Source organism: Gavia stellata, unplaced genomic scaffold (genome assembly GCF_030936135.1).
Source record: "Gavia stellata isolate bGavSte3 unplaced genomic scaffold, bGavSte3.hap2 HAP2_SCAFFOLD_56, whole genome shotgun sequence".
In the NCBI taxonomy this organism is placed as follows: Eukaryota; Metazoa; Chordata; class Aves; order Gaviiformes; family Gaviidae; genus Gavia; species Gavia stellata.
The window spans coordinates 434284-456191 of NW_026776552.1; the positions used below are offsets into that span (position 1 = coordinate 434284).

The 21908-nt window shown below is 41.0% G+C and overlaps 1 pseudogene; it reads left to right on the forward strand.

The window, feature by feature from the left end:
* Positions 1-214: 214 nt before the first annotated feature.
* On the forward strand, positions 215-21899 carry LOC132321096 (ATPase family AAA domain-containing protein 2-like; annotated as a pseudogene).
* The last annotated feature ends 9 nt before the right edge of the window (positions 21900-21908 follow it).

The window sequence follows — 21908 nt, forward strand, 5'->3', positions numbered from 1 at the left end:
AGTGGTTCAAGGCTTACCTGCCATGAGTTGCACCACTATCAAGTCATGAGACTTACAGAATAAACTTGCCTAAAGGAGGGAGAATTCCCTTCTTAGCTCAACATACATGGTTCAGATTAATATGTTCTTATTTCCTTCTTTCTTTCCCTAGGAATTTTCCTCTGGCAAAATTGAATGCTTCAGTGGACACTGTTTGAAATCAATGAGAAAAAACATGCCGCCCTGTTCAGACTCTAGCTTTGACAAAAGCATGGAAATATTAAGTGAAAATGTCAATGGAAGACACTTTACGAGGTATTGTATTTCTAGATGTCCAATCCCTGTTCAATTCATAGAATTAAAAGGAAAAGTGAAAGCATGCACAATGAGTCATGTCATGATAAATCTACAGCTAAAAATGTGCGGGGCAGTATGATTATGTTAATGTCAGTGTCAGTGTCTTAGAACCAGAATCACTCTTCTTAGTAAAAGTCTTCTGCTTGTATAAAAAACGTGCATCTTTTCCCAACTCCTTTGAGATCTCTCCTCCGCTTTGGTTACTGAGATGTTATTTGCACTATTGAGACTTCAAGATTAGCCGGTTAGGAAAGTTGCGTCCTTACCGAACTGTCTGCATATGGTACGCAGCAGACTTGGGACCTGAATCCTCAGTGTGGTCCACAGGCTTTTCTTTGCATGATGTGGAGCACTGGATTACAAACTTGGTCAGGTTTCCTAGTCTTGATGGGGAACAGTACAATACAAGACTTCTATACAATATTCTAACACAATAATTCTTTTCTTCTTTCTCTCCTCTGTTCTCTTTCTTAATGTAGGCGGTTGGCAAAGCCAAAGTCAGACCAAAAAAAAGGAAGAATATAAAGAAGGTAAGTAGTGGTAACTCCCTAGGATTCCTTTTTACTCTGGTTTCTGAGAAGGATTGTGTTTGGTCACTCCATCTATTTAACTTGGCCACAAAAACTGCTGAACTTATCAACCCAAAGCAGCTGAAGTTGTGAAAATAGATAGTGAAAAGATAGTGAATTTCCTACGAGTTTTAGGAAAGAGGTAGGTGAGAATAGAAGGATATGCTATTAATTCCTGTCAGGCTTGGGGAGAACACAGCTTGAATTCCAGCCTGCTCTTAGGCACTAGTGCCTGAGAATCTGTTCCTTAGCTCAGGTTTCTTTGTGACACGGATTTTCTGGAGTCTGCAGGACACAAATTAATTGAAAATCGTTCTTGCAAATAGGAGGTAATATTTGAGTTAAAAAGTAATTCAGTCATGAGGCGCACAAACCCGCTGATGTGGGGAAGGTGTCACTGAAGTTCAGTGATTCACCTTGGAACTGAATCACTGTGCTGAGTACACAAGCAGGCTTGGTGCTGTGAGGCTGCTTGCTGGCAGCTGGGAAAATGTGTTATTTCCAGGCAGCGTCCTGCCAGCCATGGATGGGCTGAACGCAGGAAGGGGCCTGAAATGCGCTTTGTGTGTAGTAATTCAAGTTCTAATTGTGCACTACTTCCTCACTGACCTCTCTTAACTGTTTTAATGATAGTGCAAGTAACAGACCCGTGGCAAAGGATGCTGTGTGGTAAATACTGGGCAGATCGTTTTTAAAGCAGGCAAGCGTTTGAGTTCTTTGCTATTTGGGAGTTTATCTTGAGACGTTTCTTATCTTCTAGAGCTTTTGTGTCAGGATGCAGAAAATGAGTGATGCATGCTTAAACAATGGACTAAAACCACGCATCTTAAGAAGAGACTTCCCACATAAATATTTTTTTAAAAAAACTATTCGATACAATTTGACATGAATGGAGTAAAAACACCTTAGAGAGAGGTATTTGTTGCTTTCACTTTTCCAGAAAGAAGTAACTGGAATGAACTTGCTTCCTGCATGGAACAAAAGCTGCGTGTTTGTTTTCATCAGATTGGCTTCCCAGTCTATTAAAAAATTGCTATACAAGTCATGCTTTTAGGTAGGTAGTTTAAACATAATTAATTTAAGTTGAATGCTGTGGTGATGACAATAACTTCCAATTCAGTATTTAAAGAAAAAATCAAGCCACTGCAGATTTTTTTACATTTTACTAGAGCAACGGTGAAATAAAGGGACTAACGTATTTTCTGTCTCAAAATATTTTATACATTAATGCATTGTAGTCACCAGAACACTGAAGACCGGAGCTGATGCAAAAGCTGCACAACAAGTCCATGAAGAAAACGGGGATTTGGAGGTCCGCTGAAGCTGCAGACTTCAACAAAGTCGTTACACCATTACAAATCAATCTGTTTTGTTCGACAAACTTATAACAAAGTAAGTGGGTTTTTTTCATGATCTTACAAAGCTACTAAAATGAGCCTTACTAGCAAGCCTTTCTGCTATGGCATAATATTGGCTAGGGACTTTCTCCTTCTTTTGACAACAGAAAAAGGTATTGTTATTCCTGGCAGCAAGAGCTAAATGTATTCAGTGGTCAGGCTGAGACTTCCCTACGTGCCCTTACGTATACGGTACATCCGTGTGACAACTGCTGGGCTGCAGGTGCCTTCCATAGTAGAGTTCCAACAGGGTGGTGCAGCTTGGAACTTCTGGGTTGTTACTGGCAACCTCTGCTAACATTCCGTGGTCGTTGATCAGGTAGGGTCTCCTCCTCGTCCTCTGCCTGCACTGGTATGTCCTGCTCGCAGGAGCAGGCAGTGCCCCTGTGCCGTAAGAAGAGCCGGCGGGGAAGACGGCCGGCCTGGCTGAACAAGGAGCTTATGCTGAGGCTCGGGGAAAAAAAGAGAACTTACCACCTCTGGAAAAAGGGGCAGGCAAGTGAAGAGGAATACAAGGACCTCGTTAGGTCATGCAGGGAGGGAATTAGGAAGGCGAAAGCCCAGCTAGAGCTCAACCTGGCCACGGTCGTGAGGGACAACAAAAAAAGCTTCTATAAATACATTAACAACAAAAAGGGGGCCAAGGAGGATCTCCATCCTCTACTGGATGCGGTGGGGAACATTGTCACGAAGGATGAGGAAAAGGCTGAGGTACTTAATGCCTTCTTCGCCTCAGTCTTTAACAGCCACACCAGGTATCCTCAGGGTATCCGTCTCCCTGAGCTCGATGACAGGGATGGAGAGCAAAATAGGCTCCCCATGATCCAGGAGGAAGCAGTTAACGACCTGCTATGCCACCTGGAGACTCATAAGTCTATAGGGCCTGATGGCATCCACCCAAGGGTGCTGAGGGAGCTGGCGGAGGAGCTTGCCAAGCCGCTCTCCATCATTTATCAACAGTCCTGGTCAACGGGGGAGGTCCCGGATGACTGGAGGCTTGCCAACGTGACGCCCATCTACAAGAAGGGTCGGAAGGAGGATCCGGGGAACTACAGGCCTGTCAGCCTGACCTCGGTGCCGGGGAAGGTTATGGAGAGGCTCATCTTGAGGGCGCTCACGGGACACGTGCAGAATACCCAAGGGATCAGGCCAAGCCAGCACGGGTTCATGAAAGGCAGGTCCTGCTTGACCAACCTGATCTCCTTCTATGACCAGGTGACCCGCCTAGTGGACGAGGGGAAGGCTGTTGATGTTGTCTACCTGGACTTCAGCAAAGCCTTTGACACTGTTCCCCACAGTATTCTCCTAGAGAAGCTGGCGGCCCGTGGTTTAGACAGGTACACTCTTCGCTGGGTAAAAAACTGGCTGGATGGCCGAGCCCAGAGAGTTGTAGTGAATGGGGTGAAATCCAGCTGGCGGCCGGTCACAAGCGGAGTCCCCCAGGGCTCAGTTTTGGGACCGGTCTTGTTTAATGTCTTCATTGATGATCTGGATGAGGGGATAGAGTGCTCCCTCAGCAAGTTTGCAGACGACACCAAGTTGGGAGGGAGTGTTGATCTGCTTGAGGGTAGGAAGGCTCTGCAGAGGGATCTGGACAGGCTGGATCGATGGGCTGAGGCCAACCGGATGAAGTTCAGTAAGGCCAAGTGCTGGGTTCTACACTTGGGCCACAACAACCCCAGGCAACGCTACAGGCTTGGGGATGAGTGGCTGGAAAGCTCCCCCGCAGAAAAGGACCTGGGGGTGTTGATCGACACCCGGCTGAATATGAGCCAGCAGTGTGCCCAGGTGGCCAAGAAGGCCAACGGCATCCTGGCTTGTATCAGAAATGGTGTGGCCAGCAGGAGCAGGGAGGTAATCATGCCTCTGTACTCGGTGCTGGTGAGGCCGCACCTCGAATACTGTGTTCAGTTTTGGGCCCCTCACTACAAGAAAGACATTGAGGTGCTGGAGCGTGTCCAGAGAAGGGCGACGAAGCTGGTGAGGGGTCTGGAACACAAGTCTTATGAGGAGCGGCTGAGGGAGCTGGGGTTGTTTAGCCTGGAGAAGAGGAGGCTGAGGGGAGACCTCATTGCTCTCTACAGCTACCTGAAAGGGGGTTGCAGAGAGGTGGGTGTTGGTCTCTTCTCCCAAGTGACTAGTGACAGGACTAGAGGAAATGGCCTCAAGTTGCGCCAGGGGAGGTTCAGGCTAGATATTAGGAAAAAGTTCTTTACCGAGAGAGTAGTGAAACATTGGAATAGGCTGCCCAGGGAGGTGGTAGAGTCACCCTCCCTGGAGGTATTCAAGGAGCGTGTGGATGTGGCATTGTGGGATGTAGCTTGATGGACATGGTGCTGTGTGGTGTTGGGTGGGTTGGTTTTTGGTGTGTTGTGCCTTGTTGTTGTTGTGTGGTGGTTGGCTTGCGTGGGTTGTTTGTGTGTGGTTTTTTTTTTTTGTTTTTTTTTTTTTTTCCAGGTTGGACTTGATGATCTTACAGGTCTTTTCCAACCGTAGTGATTCTGTGATTCTGTGATTCTGTGAATTATTGTTAATACATTGATTTGTGTAAGGTGTGGGGCTTTGTACTTCGCAGCAAAACTGTTTAACCTGTTTTTTGGAAATAGGTGCTTGTGGCTGCTTAAGACTTCCAGGTCTGAGAGCATGTGCGGGAGGATGTATTTGGAAGGTGTTTCATGTGTAAAGAATTTGGGCACAGCCAATGTTGAAATTTGCCACTGGTGTCTCTGTTTTGGGATTGCCAGTTGCAGAGAGGTCTTCATACCAGAGCATCTTTTATGTACTTGCCCTCTAAATGAATTTTCTTAGCATCAGAACTGCCTTCACTTTTAATTAACTTTTCTTCCATGCTTATGAATGTTCTTATAATGCTTGGTTGAGTTAAGATACTGAGGAAAGTTGGATAAAGCCAAAGTGAAGTAGTCCCAGTGTTTCTGCCTGTCTGTTAAGAGAAGAACAAGCAGCCTGTTGTCTGAGGAAGGCTGTGAACTGAAAATTACTTAATGCTGTCATGCAGAACAACTTAAGTGCTATTATAAACTGCCATAATTTCTTTCTGTTGTCTTACTATGATCTTTAGAATTCTTATTTTTCTCTTGCTTAAATGGATTTTTTTTACTGTGCTCACCGAGAGGGAAAATAAACCTGAAAACAGTGTATTTTTGCAAATCTCAAATGCTTGTTCTTAAATCTATAAAAACCTTGAACATTTGATCTAATTTTTAAGTAGTGAGAGCTTGCATTCATGTATGTGCTGTGTTGACTGGTGTGGCTATTCGTAAGTGCTAAGAGTTGTTGAAGTAAACCCAGTTTAATGCCTGCAGTGACCTTTTTCCTTTATTTACTCACAGACATTAAATAGAAAACAATTTGAACACGTATTTAACTATTTAGGAAGTTTAAGCTCATTTGTAAGGTTTTCTGCATTCACTTGCCATTGTTATAAAAGCAAAAACCTTCTAGCTGCATCGTAAGTTAGAAAGCGCTTTTCTCTTTCTCCTTAATTCAAATCAGGTGTCTTCCACTAAACTTTCGGAAAGACGATTTGAAGGGAATTCACAAGGATCGAATGAAAATTGGAGCACGTCTGGCTGACGTTGATCCAATGCAAACAGATTGTTCAGTAAGTATTTTTAGTTCATTGTGTCAGTGAGATGTTTCCAGTGTTTATGAAAGCTTTCAATAACGTGCTGTCTACAGCTACCTTGGTTTACAATTTTCTCTCAAGCAGTTTGAAAATTGCCCAGAGCATTTCCTTTGTGCTGACATACAATTTCTGATGGAACCTTATCAAGGTTGCAGCTTTCTTTAACATATAAAATGTGTTCTTTTGAATTTCTCTTTAGGTACGGTTTGATGGTGTGGGTGGTCTTTCTGACCACATTTCAGCTTTAAAAGAGATGGTCGTTTTTCCTTTGCTTTACCCAGAAGTCTTTGAGCGATTCAAAATTCAACCTCCAAGGTAACAGACATTGTTTCATAGAATCATAGAATGGTTTGGGTTGGAAGGGACCTTAAAGATCATCCAGTTCCAACCCTCTTCCATGGGCAGGGACACCTTCCACTAGAGCAGGTTGCTCAAAGCCCCATACAACCTGGCCTTGAACACTTCCAGGGTTGGGGCGTCCACAGCTTCTCTGGGCAACCTGTTCCAGTGCCTCACCAGCCACATGGTGAAGAATTTCTTCCTTATAGCTGATCTCAATCCACCCTCTTTCAGTTTTAAAGCCATTACCCCTTGTCCTGTCACTACATGCCCTTGCAAAAAGTCCCTCTCCAGCTTTCCTGTAGGCCCCTTTTGGGTACTGGAAGGCTGCTCTAAGGTCTCCCCGGAGCCTTCACTTCTCCAGGCTGAACAATGCCAACTCTCTCAGCCTGTCTTCATAGGAGAGGTGCTCCAGCCCTCTGATCATCTTTGTGGTCCTCCTCTGGACTTGCGCCAACAGGTCCCTGTCCTTACGTGGGGGGCCCCAGAGCTGAACGCAGTACTCCAGGGGGGGTCTCATGAGAGTGAAGTAGAGGGGAAGAATCACCTCCCTCGACCTGCTGGTCACCCATTTTCATGAGAATATTCAACTGAGGTATCAATATGTTTCCATGCTTCAAAATTTTCAGGAGTGTTGATGGGGTTTTTTAGCAGTAGTAAAAAGTAATTTCTTAAAAATGGATAGAATCCAGAATATATGTAGGATCAAAGATGTACTGTGTGGGGAGAATATACTTTGAAAGTGTCTTGCCTTTAAAAGGCAGGGTTGGAGTGTTTTTGTTTTGAGTTCTACGTACAAGTCAACTTCATTAGTTTATAAGCAGGAAGAAGGAATTACCTACTGGTAGTCAACTGTAATTTGTTTCTTGGAAGTCCAGTTGTCTCTCCCACCGACTCTCTTTTTTTTCAAGTGCTCAAGTATCAAGTTTACAATTGATAGGACTTGCAACTAGAACCTTGCAGCGTTTGTTGTACTTAGTTATGAAATGAAATTATTAGTTAGCTTTACATATTCTTGGTCAGCAAAACTCAATCATGGTATATTGAAATACGACTTTTAATCCTTTGCTTTCAGTAACTTTAAAAGTATTACAAAGAACGACAACAAAATCTGTGTTTTGCTTCTTTATTCATTTAAATTCTTTTTGAAACAGCAGTGTATTGGCTTTTCTAGCTGATGGCTATATTTATCTGATGGCTATATTTATCTGATGGCTATATTTATATATCCCAGCTTCAGACTTCCTCCTCATTTATCATCAGCAATGGGAGACCAAGTCCACTAACTTAAAGCTTTTTACGGGAGAATTAAATGCTTTACTATCAAATCTTGCCTTTTGTGAAAACAAGAATGAATGTGCCATGTATCATTGAAGAATGAACTGGTGATTCATAAGTTAGCCCAGTCTTAGATTCTGTGCTGAAGTTTGTTCTTGTTTGGCTCCACTGTGCTGTAACCACCCCTGTTAGTTTGTCAGCAGTTTTGGAAGTGTTGTTCTGGGACACTACGATCATTTCTCAAGGTTCTGTACATCTGCATGATCCTCTTTATTCATGTTGTTTACTGCCTTGTTGAGTTGTGTAGGAACACAAAACTTCCATCTGGTTTGACTTTTCTCACGCTTCAGCTGTTACCGCTCTCTTACACGTCAAGTGTAAGCTAGAGAGAAGAGTTGTGTGTTGTAGGGATGAGGGTTGTAATAGGTACTTTGCCATGATGTTTTTTTCTTATGTGAATCTTTGGTATTTTTAATTGCAGAGGCTGTCTCTTCTATGGCCCTCCAGGGACTGGGAAGACACTGGTTGCTCGTGCACTTGCTAATGAATGTAGCCAAGGTGACAGGAGAATAGCCTTTTTTATGAGAAAAGGTGCCGACTGCCTCAGTAAATGGGCGGGGGAATCTGAACGACAGCTTCGTTTATTGTTTGATCAGGTAAGGTGGAAACGTGCCACGTGTTCTGTCCGAGTTGTAACTGTAGTTTTCTGTGGTCAATATTTTTAAGAACTCACTCTTTTTTGGGTTTTGTCAGTTCCTTCCACTGAAACGGGATTGTCAGTGTTTCTTTTTTCAGTGGGTTTTTTAGGGGCTTGAAATCTTGAGATGTATTGGGAAAGATTAATAAAACAAATGAGAGAACCTCACAAAGCAACACCCCCCCCCCCCCCAAAAAAAAAACATCAAACAGCCACAAAAAAGGTTTCAAGAGGCAAGAGACGGTGGCTTTAGATCAGAGGGAAACAGATGCAGGCTGCAAGCATGGTCATTTAAATTCATAACAGAAGCTTGCTTCCAGAACCTGTAATTGAATTAAGTCCTGGCTCTGTTCTCGGTGGTTGCCAAATAGCTGTAAAAACTACTGGTATGATTTGTTTCCTGTCACCCAGTCTCAGTGGGTTGACATAGCTGCTGTCTTCTGTTACTCATGCCACTTACTCCGTTAGCTCAATTAGTAGAGATCCCTGATGCTAGCTGGAAAAATCTAGCTCCAGTGACTTTCCAACCATGACGTTTTTCTCTTCAAAATTGTGCTGGTTTACTTATGTCAGTATTCCTGTGTTTTCATTCTAGGCCTACCAGATGCGACCTTCAATTATTTTCTTTGATGAGATAGATGGTCTTGCTCCTGTGCGGTCCTGTGAACAAGACGAAATCCATAGGTAGTACATTTTTTGTACCTACATAGAAGCTGCTTGATCTTTGTGAAAAGAAGACCACAACCTATTTAACTTCATGTGACACATTCATTTGTCCTGAAAACTAGTAATTCAATGCTACTAAACTTCAGATGGTTTTTAAACAATAATTGAAAACAATTCACTAAGCTTGATAGCAGCACAAGACCTGTGTTACCTTGTCTGGTTTTTTATGTCTCAAAACGAGTCTTTCAGTAAGGAGCATCTCATCAATAAAAGCTTGTCCTTTTTGAGTGGTCATTGGAGAAGGTCATGTAAAACGTAACAAAATTTACTAAACCAGTGAATGAAAATTATATTTTTCTGTTAGCTCTATTGTATCAACACTTCTGGCACTTATGGATGGGTTAGACAGCAGAGGAGAGATTGTGGTAATTGGAGCCACCAACAGGCTGGATTCTATAGATCCTGCTTTACGAAGACCCGGACGGTTTGATCGAGAGTTCCTCTTCAGCCTGCCAAATAAAGAGGTCAGAACTTAAACTCAACCCTAATGCTAATGTGGCAAAGTCCCTCTTTGCAACAAAATCACATAACAGTGCAGTATCCCGGAGCAGTTAAAGTCGAAATCAGTGTTGTACAACTTGGACAAAAGAGTGATGTCTGGAGAGAACTGCGTTGTGCTGTGGAGGGCAGATCTGGTACTGAATATATATGACTAAGATGATTTCAACAAGTAGGTAGTTCTAGAATTAATTTTGGTTTCACTGTGACCAGCCAAGAAAAGGGGATGCTGCTAGTCACCGAAATGTTTAAGTAAGGATCAATGTCTGAATTAGCTATAAATTACTGCTATCTCATCTGGAAAATGACAGAAATGGTGTGCACGCAAGAATTCCTTTTTGCTAACAACAACTTTTACCAAGGCTGGTGCTGGAGCAACTTAAGATTTTTCATTCCCAAAGCGGTTCATGTTTGCTTACTTATTTAATCCAATTAGGCACTTTCACCCTGAAGCACTCTTGCTCTCAGTTCTTGGTTTACGAATGGATAGTGGACGTACCTGTGTTGGACTGTTCCCAGGCTGGGTATCCTGGGCGTTACCTATAAGTATTTGGGGATCTGACATTCTTACTGGTACTCGTTAGCAGCGACTTGGACAAAGATGTGAAGTACACTGCACAGGTGCAGGGCTTGGGAAGCTTCTAGTTCAATGGCAATAGCTAAGCAATGAAAAAATAGGTATATAGCAACAAAAACATATTGGGGGGACGATCGTGTGCAAAACTGGAACCCTGTTTTTGTGGTTTTTCTCTGGCTACCGCTGAATTGCTTTTTCTTTTAGTAGCACTTTTTGGAAAAAGGATAAAATGCTTATTGGAGTGAAGGCTAATAAAAGTGCACTGAGCAGTGTAGTTAACACACACATTTGCCTCCAGTTTCTATCTGCTTTCAGGAACAGGAGAGGAGGTGCCATGAAATGGATATAATACACAGTTCCCTACTGTGGAAGAATTCTAGAAATCTGCCATAATTAATCTGTGTACCAGGAAATACTTAAATGAAAGTCTTGCTAAGATCAGACACGAAGACAGGCAACATTTGACATTTTCTGGATCAATGACAGGAGTTTGAGTCATAATTATTGTTCTTCGTAGTAACTGTAGCAATTTGAAAGGTAGTGCTAGGACTGTCTTCCTTGAATGAACTGGCAGAAAACCAAATTTGATGAACTAATGAGCCTGTCAGCATGAGATTTTGCTGAATTGGAGAGAAAAAGTATTTTTATTAATGTGAGGTGGTTTTGTGTTTTGTTTTTTATTTTTAAGAGAAAACTTAGGACAAACCAAAATGCAACCATTTTGTTTCCAGGCTAGAAAAGATATTTTCAAGATTCACACACGAGACTGGACCCCTAAGCCACTGGACATGTTTCTTGAAGAGCTAGCTGAAAAATGTGTTGGTAAGTTTGAAAACAAAGTCAGTCCCTGCACGTGACTGAGTCCTAAGGAATCTGAGCTTGTACCAGGCAGCACCCGAGCTCTTGTGCCTTGCTGCAGAGTGAGGCAGCTGACACGCCTTGGGAGCAAACAAAGTTAGATGCTTCTTTTCTTTTAATTTTCTTCTTGTCTCTCAGAACATTAAAGAGCTTTGGGGCATCTTCCTCAGGACTAAAGTTCTGATTAGGAGGCCACTTCATAAGCGCAGGGTATCAGGCTGTGAGCCACATAACAAAACTTCTCTGCAGTTCAGTAATGCTTTGGATTATCTCTTAGCCTGTTAATTTTTAGCTGCATACAAAGTCTTTCAGTGTTGCACTTTGGAAACCTTGGCCTTGACTTCTGTGTTGCCTGAGACTGACATAACATTTGATTCTTGTTTTGTTTATTAGGATACTGTGGTGCTGATATTAAATGCTTATGTGCTGAAGCTGCCCTCTGTGCTCTGCGCCGCCGCTATCCTCAAATATACAAAAGCAGTGAGAAACTGCAGTTAGATATTGCTTCTATTAAAATAACAGCGAAGGATTTTGTCATGGCTATGCAGAAGACTGTTCCAGCTTCACGGAGGGCTGTGGCTTCACCTGGGCGAGCACTATCACCTATTTCAAAACCACTGCTTGAAAACACACTAGCAAGAATTTTACAAGCCTTGCAGAGAGTATTTCCCCACGCAGAGCTTGCTCTAAAGAAGGGCCAACAGCAAGGTATAACAATAGTAGCTGCTTCTTTAAACTTCTGCCAAAGCAAAAACTTCCGATTTGTGCAATCAACGTACAGAAACCTCTCAGCCATAATGACAGTAGGATTTTATAATATGCACATGCACGCCTTTATTTCAGGAATATCGTGCATAGTTTTTATTCTGGATTCTAAACTGAAGTGCTGGATGGGAGCTGTGAATGACTCGCAATACATAGGAGAGAACTATGCATTCTCTCCTAGAGCACCCTGTTTCTCACAGTAGCTAATATCGTGTTTATCATTCATAGAGATGGATTTAAGGTTTAATGTGTGAGGCACCTCTTTCAAAATAAATGTTTAAATGGGGGGAGAGGGCATTTTTACATGAATGCTTCTAATTCCTGTGAAGAATGTCAGAACCACAATACAACTATAAGTGGTTTAAGCTAAATATTGTTACAGCTATCGTGATTTTTAACCATAGTCTCCTAATTTGAATGTTTGTGGATCACACTGTACGCCTGCACATGAGATCAGAATGTTTCAGTAACGTATACTCTGGGGCTGGGCTTGCATAGCATATGTGAGCTCACACTCCTGACTGCATCAACCCTGACCAAGTTGTCTGTCGGTTGGTGACAGCAAATAAATTGATAAACTCGCTGCACTCCTGATTAACGGAGATCCATGAATAGTTAGTTACTATCCTAATCCCTGGAGAATATCCTATCAGTATTACTCCCAGTAGAGCTGGTAAATTGTTTGCATTGGTGAAAGAGGCAGAAACCCACCAACAATATAAAAGCAGAGAGGCTAAGGGATTGGTAATTGCATCCCGTCTCCGTTGTTGGCCTTTCATGATCTCTTCCTTCGGGGATCTTTGAGGAGCCTTATTTAGAAGATGTGTTGGTCTGTATATTCTGACTCACTAGTCCTAGACAAAGGGAAGTCTGTGGCCACCACGTTCACTTAATTTCCCCACATCCAGTGGGGGAACCTGCTCCAGAAGGAAGTGGCCTTGTTGGGTTCTTCAGGTGCCTAGGAACTACAGAAGTTCCTAATCATCTTTATTCTAAGGAAGAAACCTCCTGTTGTTTTCACCAACAGAGAGAGAATACCTTATGCAAATCATGTGATGTAGGACAGCTTTGTAGAGACTTGTGCAATCTCCTTAGATCTGTGGTAGGATAAACTCTTCAGAAAATAACATTCTGCATGTGCCCTCAAATGAAGAAATACAATATAAGGGGTCTCCAGCACTGATTTAGAAGCTGTATTAATGTGAGAGCAAGCTATGGACTATTCAGGAAAGTTAACAAACCTCTCTTGTCTTTCAGACAGTTTAAATCATATTTTAAGAAATTATGCAATTGACAGTGATGAGGAATCACCATCAATCTTTGAAGATAAGCCAACTCCTGAAATGCCTGGTAGACAAAAGGAAAAATTCCTCAATTTTAGCAGGTACATATTTGTCCCTTTATGTTTGCATTATTAAGATGGCCGTGTCTGTAAACAGTTTTGGTGTGAGGGGTGGTAGATGAAGAAGTAGAGGGGAGGGGTGTGGGGGGGTGATCAATATTTGCAAGAAGTAAGCGTGAAGATCCAGCTGGGTACTGAGGTTCTAATGGAGTACACTGCCATAACCCATCAAACTGAATGGCCCAGCCCTCTTTTCCTAAGTCAAAGTGGTCCACAGACTATTAGAATGTGTTGATTTAATCCATGGCAAACCTTGAAAGACTCAAGACCAAAGAAACGTGCTGCCTGTCCTTTTAGCTAAAAAAACCCTACAGATTCGTGTAGACATCTTTTGCCCTTCTAATTTCCAAGATTGTTAAACCAGTAGCGAATTATGTAGCAGAAACAGAACTGAGAAATGGTTTGTTAAAACACTGTGAGAAAAACTTAAACAATGTCTGCATTTTGTACCTTTAACCGACTAAGTTTATGTTAACTTTTTAACATTTTAATGTGGAAGTCATATAAGCTGACAGTTGAAAAAACAGATTATTGTCGTCACTGGTGGGTCAGTTATTTTTCTCACTTTCTATTGCTGCGCTGTCCAGAAAATCTTCTGACCTGCTGAGCTTGGTTAGGTCTCTAGATCTTTGACTTCAGCCAGCAAAGGTACAATAGTATTGTGGTGGAAAAAAACGAATGCTCTTCACCAATGTGTTTCATGATAGTAAAGCAGGATTACTAGGAAATTAATAGACAATTCAAAGATGAAACATTAGAATGACTGAATAAAATAAATATACATCTTAATACATATTGAGTGTACTGCTGTAATTTAACCAGTCCATTTGTGTACTTCTTCAGATACAGCTAATGTGTTTCAGTGCCCACGTTAATTTTTTTCTAGAAATGTTGTTCTACTCCTTCCTTCCCACTATCTCCAGTAACTATGGCCAAATTTCAGCTAAACTAGACAGATGCAGAGATCTCACAGCTACTTAAACTCAAGACCTACTGAAAATCAGTGTCTACGGGCAGTGAGGAGATCCAGATAGGCGTGTGCTGAGAGATAGAGTTGTTATTCTCCCCCATATCGGGTTACTGATGAGTTGTCACATGTGTATTTAGCTGGACAGTCCCCCTGTATGATTTAAGAGCCGTTACTTAACCCAGCCAAAGGAACAGCAGACATGCTGGGGATTGGCAGGATTTCTTAAGGGAGGTATGGTACAAGTTTTTTAAAAAGAAAATGGGCTTTGACAGTGTTCCTGATCACAGACCAGCTTATTATTTGCTGGAACATGGAGAGTATTTACCGAAAGGGAAAAAAAAAAGAAAGAAAGGTGTATAGGAAAAAACCTTATCCTCTGTGTGCCTATTCATCACCTCATTTTTAAACTTGTTTTCTTCTTCCTGTTCTAGAAATGCTTATTACCAGCCAACATCTTGCAGGCCACGGTTCTTACTAGTTGGAGAGCCAGGATACGGGCAAGCTTCTCATTTGGCACCTGCAGTAATACATGCCCTGGAAAAGTTTCCAGTCTATACACTAGACCTATCTGTTCTGTTTGTTAGCATCACATCATCGGAAGAAACATGTGCACAGGTACCTTTGTTTCTCTTTAATCTCATAAACTAGTAAAGTAAGCAAAATTCATTGTTAATGGAGGTGGCCTGGTTTGAATGTGCTGTTAGGTTTACTTCTGTCTGAAAAGCCACTTTTCTGCTAGATCAAATGATACCAAATGAGGATGTTACATGTGGCCGTATCTTTCATTCCAAAGGAATGGAAAGTGAGGATGTTGCTAGCAGCTTGGGAAGCTGGGAGGTGCTGCTAATAAACCCCTCTTTATAGCAAGAAGTCCTCCCCATCTCGGTGGGATCCAGAAAGTTGTTTTCATTGCTGCTTAAGAATCTGTGCTCCCAGTAGATGGCTCTGCAGCAGCCTGACTGCCTGTCATGCACTTTTTGTAACCTTCATTTTCATTATATTTGTAAGGCAATCAAGCTTTTGGGGAAAAGAAGTGTTTCTTTTCTTATATATACCTATACAGCTTGTACTGCTGCAGTATATGCAGGAAAAGCGTTAAAATTCATGGAACGCTTACGTTTGTTTTTCTTATACTAGAAATTAAATATAAGCAGATTTAGTGCTGTTTTCCTTTTTACTTTTAGGCAGGAAATCCCTTTCATTGTTTGACATCACTGTATTAAAATATTTTCACCTTTAGTAGCAGCATTTGAGAGCTCTACAAGTAAGGATGGACATGTTACATGACTGGAGACTCATTTGTCACATAAGAGGAACAATTCCTTTTGTGTTATGTGATGGTTGCACCTGCGGTCATATAACTAGCATGTCTAGTCACTGCCCGGATATACCACGTGCACTTCCCATCTTGTGACAGGAACTCCCTGAATATTGATAATCTGAAAGGGTGCACGGAGAAATTTGTCATGTGAAAGGACTGTTGCCGCTTCCCTCATGTGGTAGATGCATGTCCTCTTCTGTGATCGAGGTACCATCTGTAGGCAATGGCTTGTGGTCTTCCGAAGCACGTAATCTGGTCTGATTGATAATGAGAGGCTGTGAGTGATTTAGCTATTCAGGCAGCTATTCAGACTGGTCACCTCTTATAAAATGTACGTGAAGTTATGAATTGTAACCAGGCTTCTTTCACAGTGTCAGCCCTCATCTTTTCACATAGGTCTTTGCTTGTTCAAACTGTGCTTCAGAGTGACTTGGATATGTGCGCACCCTGAATTGAAAATGGTGCAGTCAGAGTCGTGTAGTGATTTACCCAGGCTAATACATCTTGCTCAAGGGTTAGTCTTGTTTTTTCAGGCACACCACCACAGCAGCTGAGTTGTAAGGCTCTTTAGGCATTACCTTAAACCTAAGTAGTTTTGAAATCAGGCAGAGATTCAGGTCAGTTTCTGTCTGTGTAGCAATGTCCATATTTGAGTAAAGTGAAAATTTTACCTTATTGTTAAGGAGTTGTTTTTTGTTGGATCGTTTTGATGTTTTGGCTGCATGTGCTCCTATTTCATAAGACAGTTTGACTGACACGTAGTTATTTATTAGCCTGTTCTACATGGTTTAGTTTTCTTATCCAAGCTTTCATTTTACCAGTTGATGCGAGAAGCACAAAGAACAGCACCAAGTATCATTTATATTCCACATATCCATTTGTGGTGGGAGGCTGCTGGAGCTACATTGAGAGCTACTTTTATAACACTACTGCAGAACATTCCAGCATTTGCTCCAGTTTTGCTGCTTGCAACATCTGATGTGTGTAATGCAGATCTCCCAGAAGAGGTATTTCTGTTGATACTTTTCTTACTTTTTTTAGTCAGTTTTTTGTTAATTTATAAATCCTTTAAACGTTGGAGTACTGTGCACTCTTAAGCAAATTCATACTGTTATTACTCAGGCACCCTAACCAGGTCTCTTAAAATTTGCTTAGACAAAACAATGCTTGAAAGCATTTGCCTAAAGTGTTTTCTGAGTAAAGAGATTGACTTTGACCCAACTTTTTCCCCCTTCTCACACACTCATGCTCATTAGACAGACATAAACATTTACTTCAGACAATAATTCTAGTGACTTCAAGATTGTTAGGTATGTACTTAGTCAAGAATATACGGTGCTTGAAATGTACATGGGAAAAAGATACTTTTACTGAAAAGTGAAAGATAGTTTTACAGAGAAAGTACGATGGTCACACTCTTAATGATGGAATGTAATTTCAAATTTAAATTCTTTATTAAAAATTTCAATTTCTTTCTTCATATCAGTGAAAGCTTTACAAATCAGAAAGCTAAGTTCCAACTTCTGTTTAAGTAACTTGGAAATCTATTTTTAGTTGTATTTCTTAATAAAATTCAGTAAGAGTATGTGCTTAGCTTTCTAGGTATCTGAGAGTGTGCATTAAAGGAAGGTGTTCAAAATGTGAATATGCTGCTCTGATTATTTTGTCTCATTTACTGGGGGGGAGAGAGGGGGTTGCCTAGATGTGTTTATCATCAAATGCTTTGAAAGGGCTTAACTTTCTACAGAAATTCTTCTACGGTTAATAAATTCTTTCTAAAATAAGTATTGAAATTCCTTCCATACTTTCTGGTAGTAGAGATTGAAAAATGGAGTAAAACTTGGAAGTGTGCAGCTTTAGACACCTCATTTAAATTAATTTAAAAAAAACCCACAGCACCTTACCAAAAAAGCCCACACTTGTCTCCTGAATCCTGCCTGTTCCTTCGATAGCTGCCATAAAGATTCAAACTAAAGGACAGCAAGGCAGGTAAATACAAAATAAGCAGTCTAGGAGGTGCTGAATGTCAGCACTTTATCAGTGTATCATAGGGTCCCTTCATTGAGCTTTAACTCTAGAGGTGTTCTTTAGAGAAGATACTTTAATTTGCCATGCTAACCTATGAAAATCCAGCCTTTTAAGGCCAAGAAGATACCTTTTCACAGTTTGTCTTATCAAGGTGATTATTCGGTTTAATTTGGAAAGGCACTCATCTTTTTGGAACAGAACATGAATTTGTGTGACCTTACATCTGAAATATCTTTTCTCCTCATGCTTTAGATAAAAGAATTGTTTATTAATGATGATGAAGTGTTCAAAATCCAGTTGCCTAATGAGGAAGAAAGAAGAACATTTTTTGAGGACTTAATTGTAAATCAAACTGCTAAACCTCCTGCATCAAAAACTAAGACAGGTGAGGATATTCTACATAGAAAACTTTGCTAACTGTAAGTTAACAGCTCTACAGCATTTGCTTTGGTGGTAATTTTCTATCAATAATTTTTCATAGGCTTGTATTTGAGTACCGTAAATTGACTAAAAGTTTCTGATTCTTTTAAGCTTGGCAGACATTGGAAGTACTGCCTGTAGCACCACCGCCTAAGCCTCCACAGCTGACAGAGGAAGAAATAAGACAGCTGGAGGAGCAGGAGGAGGATATATTGCGTGAACTGAGGATTTTCTTAAGGGATGTGACTCGTAGACTTGCCGGTGACAGACGTTTCAGAGCATTTACAAAGCCTGTCGACCCAGAGGAGGTAAATTAGTGTTGATCTGTAATACCATTTTATCTGGGTGTATTCATAATTTCTGCGTGTTTATATTTCTCAGAGTTCGTGTGCTCTTTATAGGAAGGTTTGTCTGTTTTTAGGACCGTACTATTCTGATTTTTCAAGAAGCAGGAAGTTTGCTTTTACTTTTGCTGACTCCTTGAGGCCCTCAAATGTCTGTTATTTGAGTTTCACTGAAAGCCCCGGGTTCCTTCTGCAATGCCTTCAGAACTTTAGAATATTTCAGTTGGAAGGGACCTATAACGATCATCTAGACCGACTGCCAGTTAGACCAACTGCCAGTTAGACCAACTGCCAACACAGTTCACTCATGAAAAGGCTTTGACATGTAGGCATGTTACAGCACTGAAAAGCAGAGAGATCTCTTTCTTTATAATTATAAACAGTATCTATAGGACTGTTTTAATAAAGCCTAAAGCTCTTTAATTGACTGTCAGTAGTTTCTGTGAGAACAGGAGTAAGAACAGCAGTTTTTAAAATAAATTCTAAGATTCTATTCTCTGTTTCATCTGGGGCTCCTGCGTATAAGATCAACCATAAGGGCTGTGTGGTTTCTTCTTCTTCCCATACGCTTCTGTCTTTTTTTTTTCTCATGTAATGTATTGAATAAGTCTAAGCCAGGGGCATATACTTCGAAGTCAGCTGTCGTTTTAATAGAGCTTTGCGTTTCAGCAAAGTCCTGTTCCCCTAAACATCCACTGACTTGTCTTTCCCTTTACTTCTAGTTTCTGAGATGTAAATAACCTAAACAAACCTAGATGTCCTCATCTATACTAGTCATTAGGCTCCTTTTATGGTCTGAGTAAAGAAATCGGCACCTCTCGGTCCGGTTATCTCATGCAAAAGTAGATGCCTAGGACAGATACTTCAAAGGTGCCTTCCTGCACCTTTTTCTTCCCGCCAACAACAAAGAGAATCTCGGGTGACTCTACTGAGAAAGCTTTCTTTGCTGTGATTTTCTGAAGCGAAGTGAAATGAATCCCACTCTGGGTGTCTGCTCCCTTCTCTGCCCCACACGTGCTTCTGACCTCCCTGCTTCTTGTTTTTCCCTCTTCTGGTCTGTCTCTTCAAAGCCAGTTGAAATAGCCCTTCTATTTTCAAGCAACTAACTGGTTAATTTCCATATCTTTGGATGTGTCATAAATATTTGGGGTTTTGAAGAAGTCCTTTATTTTACGTTATTAAAATAATTAATGTTGGTAGATACTCTGTTAAATCTCTGAACACGCATATTTCATTTGTAGGTACCTGATTATGACGCAGTTATTAAACAGCCCATGGACCTTTCGGCAGTTCTCTCGAAGATTGACTTGCACCAGTACCTAACTGCAGGAGATTTTCTAAAAGACATCGATCTAATCTGCAGCAATGCTTTACAGTACAACCCAGATAAAGACCCTGGAGGTGAGAATGTGTTTTTATCCCTAATTTGGAAAAATTAAAAATGTATAAATTGATAAACGTCGTCTGTGGACAGTAGACTTGGAATTAGATCATTTTAAACATCCACAGAGAGCATTTCTTGCCAGGATGTAAATGTTGGAGCATTAAACTACTTGGACAAGAAATTGTGATAGAAGTGTTGATCAGTAACTAGTGCTTTTGCTTTAATGATTAACTTTTATGTTGTTATGCTGAAAATATTCACTGAGATAACCCTTCAGAACCTATCTATGAAAAGAGCAAAATCTTTCGATAAGTAATCAAAATAAAGGATTTCATCGGCTGGTAGAAAAGACTCAGTTCTGACTGTAAAATTTCAGATCGTCTCATTAGGCACAGAGCTTGTGCTTTGAGAGATACTGCATATGCCATCGTGAGAGAGGAAATGGATGAAGATTTTGAACAACGCTGTAAAGAAATTCAAGAATCTCGCAAGAAAAGAGGTATGGTTTTTGACGCTAATGATTTTAAGACTTGTCTCGGTATTTGTAACCAACAATGCAAGACACAATTCTTTGCTATCTGTTCTTTATTGCAAGGTTGTAGCTCTTCAAAGTATGCTCCGCCTTACTACCGTGTAATGCCAAAGCAGAACTATGTTCCTGGCTGTGAGAAAACAGACCCAAAGTGTAACGAAAAGATGAAGATGCCAGCAGCGCCTGTAGATTCCAGTACACCGTGCTCTGAAGGCAAGTTGCATTTTATTCAGACTTTCCTGGAGAAGGTGCTAAAGTCACTGATACCTTCTCTGGTTTTGTGACATAACAGGTTTCTGTGATGCCTTGTTCTTCGTGCCAGAGGCGTTCAGTGTTTTTAATTTGCTTCAAAACGTGAGATAAATCCAGAGGTCATTCATTCGATAGAGTTATGAAGTTCAAGTACAGTGGATGGTTTACATTGTAAGACACTGGACTTGATGACCCAACTGACATTTAACGGCTCCTAAATTGCTCTCTCTTGAAGTCAAAAATGTTGTACATGGCAGTTTCTGAATACTCAACTAGCTTTTAGTTATGAGAAACAGTATTTTTCCCTTCCCTGCCCTCAAATGCTAAAATCTATGCCACCTCTTAGTGTGATTTCCAGCTGAAGGGGGAAAGGGCAGAAAAATAGGGGAGCAATAATAATAGATATGTAAAGGAAAGACAATTATTTCCTCACTTTTCCTGTGAAAAGGACATGAAGGAACAAAGGGACTTGGGTGTCTTTCGGCTAAAACGCATGACATGGTGTGAACTTTCCTGGTCTCCATAACAGGACTAGGAATTTTGCCATTGACTTCACCCATGCGCTTTGTGCAGTACTCCGTCGATACAAAGAACGGTGGGTTTTTCTGGAAGGCAAAAATGCTAAGTTTGTTTTAAACAAGGTTAACAGAAAGCGTGTGAGGTGTAAGTCTTCACAGGCAAATTTTTCTCCAGCAAATATTCCCTTAAAATTGTCTCTTTAACTCTGCCCAACATGTGTTTAGCTTCTGAAGTTTACAGCTTTATAACCGATTTGAAGAAGGGCTCGTCTCCAAATGCTTTTCTGTTCATCTATATTAGTTCACGTAGTAAGACAGTAAGCAACTTCACCTAATAACTTTGCTTTCTGGTAATACTTCCTATATAAAGTAAGAATTTTCTGCTCATAAAATCTTGAAGCTGATGGTTTTGTGAGTGAAATTCTGTAGCTGGCTTTTTAAAATCTAATAGCAAATTGACCTCATTAACTTGCAACTCTTTCTCTAGACATATGTAGGGAGACAGACAATGTTACCTGAGCTCCTTTGATAATTTTCCTTGTAAGTCAAGTAAGATGAGGATGCTGGATTTTGAAGGAAGAACTGTTTTGGTAAGGTTTTGGCTTACTTTTGCTGATATCTTTTTGTAGAGATGTCAAAAAGGAAACGCAGAAAGAACAAAGCGTCTTCAAGTATCGCAGCAAAGAGGAGGAAATTTTAGTTCAATAAAGAGAATAAAGTTCCAGAAGACCAAAATGAAGCAGAGAGTGTGGAAGAGTCTCCAGAAGAACATGTTTCTAACATGGATTGCACGGAAGTTGAGTCCACACAGGATTCTTCTATGGAAGAAAATGGAAGTGTACTTCAAGAACGACAGAAAAATGGGCATGAAAATAAATCTGGGTCAGAAAACGAAAGAGAGAGGGTTCTCCTTGTGGCTAAATCTGCTTCTGAAAAGAAGAGTGTCATGCTTTCTGAACATTCAGACCTAAGAGAGGACAGTGAAATGCCAGATTGCCAAATAGCAGAAAGTTCTGAAGACGGAGATTCAAATGGTAAGTGAAAGGTCAAA